Source organism: Apodemus sylvaticus, chromosome 14 (genome assembly GCF_947179515.1).
Source record: "Apodemus sylvaticus chromosome 14, mApoSyl1.1, whole genome shotgun sequence".
Taxonomy (NCBI): Eukaryota; Metazoa; Chordata; class Mammalia; order Rodentia; family Muridae; genus Apodemus; species Apodemus sylvaticus.
Genome location: NC_067485.1, coordinates 2,833,764 through 2,842,588, shown reverse-complemented (window position 1 = coordinate 2,842,588; position 8,825 = coordinate 2,833,764). Strand labels below are relative to the sequence as shown.

The following is an 8,825-nucleotide window of genomic DNA, read 5'->3' as shown; positions in this document are numbered from 1 at the left end:
TATCTTTGGGGCTCGTCCGGGATTTGTGACCACCCAAGTTTCCAGAAACTCCTCTTGGGGGTAAGATTCTATCTATTTGTCTTGGTCTCCGCCGGCCGGATTGTTTTGATGTTTTGATTCTGTTGCTTTTGGTTTGCAGTTGTCTGTGCTCACTCCAGCAAAGACTTCTCTTCGAGAAGGTTATCAGCAGACGTGCCAAGAGGGTAACCAACTGCCACCCTGGGAGACATCCTAGGAAGATCTGTGGGAACTCCAAGGACGTTCAGTAGATTGCTCAGAAGATTCCCGTCTGTGTGTTGGGTCAGACTCTGATTCTCTCCTAGGGAAGCAATTCTTTGTCAATTCCCGACCATCTGATTCATTTTTCTGGTGTTGGAAGTCTCGCAAGAGATGTCTTTTGGTGTCGATATCTGTGTCTGTCTTGAGTGTTGTTTTCATTGTCTATGTCTCTCTGACCATGGGTCAAACTGTCTTTGACACTAGACCACTGCACTGAAATTGGGACTAGGGCTCATAATCTGTCTGTTGAAGTTAAGAAAGGACCTTGGAAGACTTTTTGCTCTTCCAAATGGCTCACCTACTATGTCAGTTGGCCGCCAGAGGGAACTTTAGATTTGACTGTTATTTCTTCTCTCAAAGATATTGTTTTTCAGAAGGGGCCAGGGTCACACCCTGATCAACTCCCTTATATTTTTGTCTGGGAAGGTTTAGCTCAGGACCCTCCCTCTTGGCTTAAACCATGGACCTGCAAAAACAAACCAGGCTCCCAAGTCCTGGCAGTCCGAGACACAGGGCCAGAAAATGAATCCAAAGACGGCAGAGCCCGAACCGTCACAGAAGCCATTGGCTCCGCCTAAGATCTATCCTGAAATTGAGGAGCCTCCCGAATGGTTGGGAACTCCTCCCCCATACCCTCATCCTTTACCTCCCCAGGGCCCTCAAGGATCAGTTCAGGGTGCCGCTGGCAGGGCATCAGAAGGACCGGCTACCAGGACATGGAGTAAATGAGCTCAAAGTCCCGGAGAACCTGATTCGACTATGGTGTTGCCTTTGTGTGCTTACAGCTCCCCTCCAGCTAACCTAATGTGATACAGCCCCTTCAATATTGGCCCTTTGCTTCGGCTTACCTCTACAATTGAAAAATAACCATGCTCCTTTTTCAGAGAATCCCTCCAGCCTCACTGGTTTGATGTTCTCTCACCAACCCACCTGGGATGATTGTCAGCAACTTGTGCAGGTACTCTTCACTACCGAAGAGAAGGAGAGAATTCTGCTGGAGGCCCAGAAAAACGTCCCGGGCAACAATGGCTGACTCACCCAACTCCAGAATGAGATAGATGCTGGTTTCCCTCTGGACCGACCTAATTGGGATTACAACACAGCCGAAGGTAGGGGACGGCTGACAATCTATCGCTGGGCTCTTGTGGCAGGTCTCAAAAGTGCGGGCAGGCACCCCACCAATTTGGCTAAGGTAAGAGAAGTTCTTCAGGGGGATAAAGAACCCCCATCAGTATTTTTAGAGAGGCTAATGGATGCCTACAGGCACTATACCCCCTTTGACCCAACTTCGGAGGGTCACCAGGTGGCGATTGCCATGGCATTTATTGGGCAGTCCGCCTCAGACATACGGAGGAGGCTGCAGCGCTTAGAAGGGCTACAGACTTTGTCTTTACAGGATTTGGTGAAAGAGGCTGAGAAAGTTTATCACAAGAGGGAGACAAAGGAAGAGAAGAGAGAGAAAGAGAAAAAGGAACCAGAAGAAAGTGAAACTAGGCGAGCTAAAAGGCATGAGAAAAGTCTAACTAGGATTGTGGCTGCAGTTGTAGGTGAGAGAGAAGGATATAGAGAAAGACAGGGGCCAAGGCAGACAGGGTACCTGGGCAACTCAGGGCTGAGAAGACCAAACCCAAACCCAAACCCAAACCCAGGAGGGTCTATGCGACAACCGTTGGCCAAAGATCAATGTGCGTATTGCAAAGAAAAGGGCCATTGGGCCCGAGACTGTCCCAAAAAGAAACCGAGAGGCAAACCGCCCAAGGTTCTTACTCTAGAAAATGAAGACTAGGGGAGTCGGGGCTTGGACCCCCTCCCTGAGCCTAGGGTAACCCTAACTGTGGAGGAGAACCCTGTAGACTTTCTTGTGGATACCAGAGCAGAATTCTCGGTTTTAAAGGAACCTCTTTGTGGGAAGCCATCCTGAGCTATTCGGACTATTGCTTACTCATGGCCCTAAGGTGGTGGCTGCTAAAATACAAGAACAATTAACTGGAGCCTCTCCCATGGGCATTGGTTTATCCATTGTCTCGAGATAACTGCAGAATGGTCCTGCCTGCATCATCACCTGCTGACTCCGGTAATTGCAGTGGAAGGAAGTCCTGAGATAACTGCGGTTGTCTCCACCAGAGGACACTTATCTCTTCCTGCTAAACTGCTAGATTGCCCTTCCTTTCTTTGTCCTTGCCTTGGGGTATGCCCCTCCTGAAAGCCTTAAAACCTGTGTACCCCAGAACATTAAACGAGGCTTTGACACAACCCAGATTGACTTGCCTTTCTTGGTGCTTGGCCTCCTTCCTTCTCTCCCCCCTTTTGACCCTCAGGTAGCACCCCTTCGGAACCCTGGAATAACTGACCCGCTGGACGGGTTACAGTGGCACCCGAACAGGGACCCGAAGTACAGTCAACTACCAGACGACGGAGGAGAAATCCCGGGAAAAGGAATGAAGGACCCCACAGACCGCATAGCTCATGCATCGCTGGAGGGGCAGGTGAGTGGCCAAACATTGTCGTCCGATTGTCATTGGGAAATAAAAAGAGGCTAAAGAGGCTTGATTCATAGGAGAAATCAAGCAATCATTCAGGGAGAGAGGAGTAAGAGTTAAGAAAAAAGATTTAATTAAGTTCTTTTGTTTTATCATGAAAAGTGCCCTTGGTTAATTTAAGTGGACCTGATATTCACCCGCTAAATTGAGATAAGGTTGGTAAGGAAATTAATAAGATTTTGAAAACAGGTAAACCAGTGTCTGATGCATTTTTTAGTTACTGGGTCCAGGCAATCACCAGAGATCGTCCTATACTCAGCCTTAAAATAAATGGTAAAAGCTTTGAGGGCATCTTAGACTCAGGTGCTGATTCTACTGTGATCTCGCAATGTGCTTGGCCCCCTGCTTGGCCATTGCAAGCCTCTCTGACCCATCTGCAGGGGATTGGACAATCAAAAAAATACTCTCCAGAGCTCACAGTTGCTGACTTGGGAGGAAGTGAGGGAAATACTGGCTCTACTCAGCCCTTCGTGGTTTCTGGTCTGCCTGATAACCTCTGGGGAAGAGACATTCTCTCTCAAATGAAGGTCCTTATGTGTGGTCCCAATGAGGTTATTGCTCAACAAATGCTCTCCCAGGGCTATCTCCCTGGACAGGGACTAGGCAAAAATGGACAGGAGATACCCATGCAGGTAGAAGTCAGAGACTGCTGCTGAAGCGGCCGGAGAAAAACTGCTCATGGGCAGCATGTAAGACCTGGACTCTGCTCCCACCCCTCTCCACAGGTGTGTGTGTTCAACTAGGCATCCTCCTTCCCCCTTGTTAAATCTTAAACAAGAGAAAAAGCAGGTGGCAGAAAAGCAGTTTTTCCATGTGTAGGACACGGTATCAAAAAAAAAATAATAATAATGGTTAGAAGCTATTTCAAAACTCTCCTAGAAGGGAGAAGAAAATGGGAGACGTCCTGTTTTCTCTCTGAAACCTACTGGAGATCTCTTTAGTTCAGGTTAAGATATTTGGATCTTTTGGGGACATCAAGTTCCCTCACTGTCTATTGTACATCTTTGGTGCACCAAAACTTGTCTATATGTGTGTCAATTCATGTTGTCTATTGTTTTGTTTGGCTGAATGATTGGTTGTTTTTATGTTTTATGTAAAAAAAAAAAAATGGTAAAAAGGCGTTATCTTGCTGGCAGTCCTGCCAATTGTGGTTTACACAGAGGAGGCTAATTTGAGGTGCCTCACATTCTAAGGTAGGAGTCAAAGACAGCTGGAAAAAAAGCTGCTTCTTAAAGAGCCAGCAGCCGGACAAGTAGAAATGGTTAATTCTCCTAGAAAAATTTCTATCATGATGATGATTGGGTTCAAAGTGCTTTATTCCTCTGAAGTTACAGCTAGGAAATATATATATTTGGTTTAAATTTATGAGATTTGTATGATCGCTTCATTCTTATTTCTAATTAGTCTTAAAGGTATAAATGTTTTACATATCTTGATGATAGAGTTATAAATTAATTGGTTATGATTTAAAAGGTATAATGTTATTTAAAAAAATGAAGGTTAGTTTAAAACTGATGATTCAGTGTAGGAGCCATCTTAACTAGCTACACATGGCACGATGCAACCCAGGAAATACAGGCCTCTAATACAGATGCTTTTAAATTGACATGGTGTTTTGTGTGAATCTTGGCCTGGAGATTGGACTTATAAGAAATACGATTTAAAATAATGTCTCTTCAATAAGTTACAAAGTCATACATTCAAACACAAGATGATGGACAAACTTTACAATATAAAATGTGTTTACCATTAATTTTAAAGAAAAAAGATTATTTGAAACTGGGTTTTGCTTTCAACAAATTGTAGTTATGCAGGTTCCTTTTGTTATTTGACCTCTATACAATAGGGTCTGATTATAGGTTACTCTTTACAGGACCAGTGGGTGTAGGTCTGGACTTAGAGATAACAAAATCAGATCAGGAGATTTACATTTGAGTTAATACAAAGCTCAGAGCTGCCTCAAAGCTGCTCAAAGCTGCAGAGGCTTGAGAGATGCAGTTTTGTCTTGCAGGCCTCACTTAGAGAGTTTCTGGCCAAAAGAGCATTTTTAACAGATCCATACAGATGTGGTTCAAAATGAAGTTCAAACTTAGATCTAAAATTTGGCCTGCCTACTACATACAAAATTATTATAGATTTAAGATTTTCATTAGAAGGTTATTCCTCAAGAAATGGCTTGCTCTTAACATTGGGCTTTTAAATTTTTTAAGAAAATGATTTTCAAAAGGTGTTAAGATAAATATTTTGCCTAAGACACTGCTTTAAGTTTGTCATTTAAGCTTCTGATGTTCTCAAGATAGATGCAAAACAAATACTGAGAGACATAACTTGGAGAAAGCTACCATAAGTATTTGTCAACAGTTTATGATATATGCTCACTTCCATTCCTTAACAAAGAGAACATTAATGTAAAATCTCTCCAAATACGATTTTGACATCCTCTAATAAAGATTTGATATAATAATAAAATGTTACAAAATAAAATCATAAAAATATTTTTAAAAAGAATGTTTTAAGAGCATGATAAAATGTTTGTTCCTTATTTTAAACAACAATCAAATTGATTATTGTTAATTGTTAATCTATTACATGACAAGACTTTTTGACAATTAATAATTGTTATCTAAAAGATAAATTGTTAAAAATTTGCCTCTATACATGTTTTTATATTGTTATAGATTTATACATGCATCCTATAAAAATGCATCTACTATGGGAGTAAAGCTCATATAATTAGATCACATATTTATTCTTTTGAGTGTCCCCTTGCTTCAGCACAGATAATTGAACTGTGTGCTGTAGCTGTTCTTTTAAAATGTTAAAAATCAAACTTTTGATTTTTATATTAATAATATACATATATAGCTCATGGCTTACAATTGCTTAAAGTTGTTTCTTTTTAATGATACTAATTCTTAACTTTTACAATTATTTATACAAATACAATTCAAAAAATTAATCATAAATATACATACAACTATTGACAGCTTTTCAAGCTTTCTAGTTATAACTGTTTTAACATAAGAATCAAAATATAAAATTAGTTGTTACATATGTTATTTTTTAATACTAAATGTTCCAAATCAGATTAAGATAAATATTATAACTGATTATTATAATCAGTCATTTGAGATGTTTTATTAACAATTTCATATTGGTCATATTACTGAGATTCCTCATAATTCGCAAAGACAAGATATTATAGAACAAGCCCATAGAACTTTGCAACAATATTTTTATAATAAAGAGGGGAGAATCACATCTCTATATACCACAAAAATTTAAAATTTTTAATGCCAGGGAACTCTTAAGTGTAGAGAAGAGGTATGTTTGTGTTCTTTCTACAGGATGCTGAAGGAACGTGCTAGCTGCCGAAGTATGCTGATGCTGAGACTTCTCCCTGGCTCTCCACCTTGCTCTCCAGCCTTTTGGGGCCCCTCCTGGGTCTTTTGTTTCTTTTGTCATTTGGCCCCTGGGCCTTTAACAGATTAACCAGTTTTGTTAAATCACAGATTGATTCTGCCTTGACAGACGTGGAGGTAGCAACCATCGGCCTTCAGTTCTCTACCCTTGATGCAGGCAAAGAGCTTCCTTGGTTCCTAAGCAGTAGAAATGTCAATGCCAGAGAGGGTGACCTCTGGCTCCTAATAGTGGCTGAGGGCCATAAGCTGTGGAGTAGCCAATGATGGGAAATATTGTGGTGCCAAGAGCCAGATGCACACCGCCTCTTGGCTGCAGGGTGACTCCATGACGGGATTATTGTGAGTCCGCTACCTGGATGCCCGTCACACCCACCAAGGGCCTGATTAAGCCATTGGAGTGGGATGTGATGCTAGGAGTGGATGCAACTTACATAGCCTAAGGCAGAGGCCCTGCCCTACTAGGATCTAAAAAGGCCTAGTTACTGTGGTGCTGGATGTGGGGGCAAAACCACATAGCCTAAAACAGGCTCTCCACCGACCCTCTTTCCATAGCCACCCCTCAACTTAAGAAAGAAAAAAGGAGGAGATGTGGGAAGCCATCCTGAGCTATTCGGACTATTGCTTACTCATGGCCCTAAGGTGGTGGCTGCTAAAATACAAGAACAATTAACTGGAGCCTCTCCCGTGGGCATTGGTTTAGCCATTGTCTCGAGATAATTGCAGAATGGTCCTGCCTGCATCATCACCTGCTGACTCCGGTAAGGTAATTTCGGTGGAAGGAAGTCCTGAGATAACTGCGGACCCTTATCTCTTCCTGCTAAACTGCTAGATTGCCCTTCCTTTCTTTGTCCTTGCCTTGGGGTATGTCCCTCCTGAAAGCCTTAAAACCTGTGTACCCCAGAACATTAAACGAGGCTTTGACACAACCCAGATTGACTTGCCTTTCTTGGTGCTTGGCCTCCTTCCTTCTCTCCCCCCTTTTGACCCTCAGGTAGCACCCCTTCGGAACCCTGGAATAACTGACCCGCTGGACGGGTTACACCTCTAGGTAAATTAAAAGACAAGAAAACAATCGTAATAGGAGCCACCGGCCAGAAACATTATTCTTGGACCACAGCCCGTTTAATTAATCTAGGGAAAGGACAAGTAACTCACTCTTTCCTCGTCATTCCTGAATGCCCTGTGCCACTCCTGGGTAGAGATTTATTGGCCAAATTGAAAGCCCAGATTAGCTTCAAATCTGAAGGAGCCACTGTGGACTGGCAGACCCCAACTTCTATGGTTTTGGCATTGCAATTAGAGGAAGAGTATAGGCTGTATGAGAATCTTGGCCCTAAGACCACCTCTGTAGGGGACGATTGGCTGAATAACTTCCCCCAGGCCTTGGCAGAAACAGGGGGCATGGGAGAAGCCAAAAGGGTGCCCTCTGTTGTTATTACTCTAAAAATTGATGCCACCCTTATTGTCATACACCAATATCCTATGAGTAAAGAAGCTCAGGAAGGCATCAGACCACACATTCAGAGACTTTTGCAATCGGGAATTCTGAGACCCTGTTAGTCCCCATGGAACACCCCACTGTTACCAGTCAAGAAACCTGGAACAAATGACTACAGGCCAGTACAAGACCTCCGAGAAGTTAATAGGAGAGTGCAGGATATACATCCTACCATCCCCAACCCTTATAACTTGATCAGTTCCTTGCCCCCCGGACAGACAATGGTACAGTGTTCGTGACCTGAAGGATGCTTTCTTCTGCCTAAAGTTACAGTCAGGTGATCTTTGCCTTCGAATGGAGGGGTTCAGATACTGGACAGGCTGGACAACTAACCTAGACCAGGTTGCCACAAGGATTTAAGAATCCGTCTACCCTCTTGGATGAGGCCCTTCATCGGGATTTAGCCCCATTCAGGTCAGAACCTCACTCTTCTTCAGTACGTTGATGATTTACTTTTAGCGGCAGATACCGAACAGGAATGCAGAAGGGGTACTGAAGAACTGTTAACAGAACTAGGTGAGTTGGGGTACCGGGCATCAGCCAAGAAGGCTCAGATCTGCCAGACGTAGTTCACATACCTGGGATACACTCTAAAAAAAGGAAAATGATGGCTGACCGAATCCCGAAAGAGGACTGTGACACAGATTCTTGTTCCTACCACTCCAAAGCAGGTGAGAGAATTCTTGGGGACCGCGGGGTATTGCAGGCTCTGGATCCCAGGGTTTGCTACCCTGGAGGCCCCCCTAAACTCTTACCAAGGACACAGGATCCTTTACCTGGACTCCAGAACATCAGAAAGCCTTTGAGGAGATCAAAAAGGCTTTACTTAGTGCCCCCACTCTGGCTCTGCCTGATCTAACTAAGCCTTTTACTCTCTATATGGATGAGAGAGCAGGGGTTGCTGGAGGAGTCCTAACTCAGACCCTGGGACCATGGAAACAGCCCGTAGCCTACCTATCAAAGACGTTAGACCCAGAGGCCAGTGGGTGGCCATCCTGCTTGAAAGCTATTGCTGCGGTAGCACTGCCCCCCAAAGACACAGATAAATTGACTTTGGGACAGCAGACAATCATAGTAGCCCCCCAT

General features: G+C 43.5%; 1 pseudogene; it reads left to right on the top strand.

Moving 5' to 3' along the window:
* The first annotated feature begins 458 nt into the window (after nt 1–458).
* On the top strand, nt 459–7,801 carry LOC127665199 (uncharacterized; annotated as a pseudogene).
* Nucleotides 7,802–8,825: the final 1,024 nt, after the last annotated feature.